At 37.3% G+C, this 1,486-nt stretch overlaps 1 pseudogene; it reads left to right on the top strand.

The window, feature by feature from the left end:
* Nucleotides 1–850: 850 nt before the first annotated feature.
* LOC115068035 lies at nt 851–966 on the top strand (annotated as a pseudogene).
* Nucleotides 967–1,486: the final 520 nt, after the last annotated feature.

The raw sequence follows: 1,486 nt of genomic DNA, 5'->3' as shown, positions 1-1,486 counted from the left end.
GCAGTCACTGACTGTGAATTATCTATGTTTTCATCAGTACTGACTTGTTCAATAAAAGCATGAGGTAAATTAAAAAAAAAAAATAAAGTCAATCTGGGAGGTGGTCAAGTGAAGGCCAAGGGAAGAAAATTTTAAAAAATAATATATGTAATAGAGTACATGAAATTGGCAAGGGTATTAAGAGGATGTAGAGAGGGGAGGAGGTCTAAATATTGTCATATATGTTGTATGAAATGCCCCAAAATTCAATAAAAATTAAATAATTGATTCTGAAAAAAAAAGCCAGAGGGGAAGCCAGATGTGATGGTGTGTACTTATAATTCTAGCACTGGGGAGGCAGTGACAGGACAATTACTGGGCTTGCTGGCAAGTTCTAGATCAGTGAAAGACCTTGTCAAGGAAAGAAAAAAAGAGAAGAGAAGAGAAGAGAGGAGAGGAGAGGAGAGGAGAGGAGAGGAGGACAAGAAAGGAAGAGAAAAAAAGACTGGAGAGATGGCTTAATGGTTAAGAGCACTGGCTGCTCTTGCAGAGGGCCCAGGTTCAATTCCATGCACCCACATGATGGTTAACAACCATAACTCCAGTTCCAGGGGAATCCATCACCCTCTTCTGACCTCTGTGGGCATTGCACAACATGGGTGCACTGACATACATGCAGGCAAAACACTCATACACATAAAATAAAAAATAATAAAATATTTTTAAAAAGAAAGGAAAAGAAAAGAAAAAAGGTGGACAGCACCTGAATAATGATATCCAAAGTTGTCCTCTTCAATATGCAAACACACAAATACACATACATACATAAAAGATTGGTGAGGTAATATATGCCATCAAAAAAAATTAAGGAGGTAACATGTATGTTTTTGTTGAACTGGTGAACAACAACTTAAAACAGCTACAAAAAAAATCTTATTTTGCAACCAATGATCAGTGTGAGCTCTGATACATATAAGAAGGAATATGATAAGACAGCTCAAGTGATGATGGTATTGATCATAAGGATAGTTCTAAGAACAGAGTTCCTAATTTAAAAACAAAGAGAGAGAATTAAAATTAAAAATCAGTGCTATAAGTATAAAGGAAGGACTGATTAACTTTGCCCATTTCAGGAATAGAATCAGAGGCAAGAGAGGATTAACTGAGGTGTTATCTAAGATGGATCTTGAAGGGAAGCTAGAGATTTTAAGCTGGTATCGAGAAAGAGCTGGCAGGGGGAAGCACAGCAGTGTGAAAAAGGACAGCGAGTCTGAAGAACTGTAAGTAGCTATGTACTGCTGGACAAGGTAAAGAGTATAAGAAACACTAAATTAGAATGGTACAGAGGTTTCAAAGTTTAAAAAATATTGCATAGCATAGCAACATATCATTCTGTCAGGCCTTCAATGCCTTTATTTCACAAACTATTATTTCTACTGTGCTGGATAGCTTCAGTGTCAACTTGACACACCTGGGTTGAGGGAGCCTCAATTGGGGAATTTCCTCT

The sequence above is a fragment of the Nannospalax galili genome, unplaced genomic scaffold (assembly GCF_000622305.1).
Source record: "Nannospalax galili isolate Female #2095 unplaced genomic scaffold, S.galili_v1.0 scaffold747, whole genome shotgun sequence".
In the NCBI taxonomy this organism is placed as follows: domain Eukaryota; kingdom Metazoa; phylum Chordata; class Mammalia; order Rodentia; family Spalacidae; genus Nannospalax; species Nannospalax galili.
This window is presented reverse-complemented; position numbering and strand designations above follow the sequence as displayed.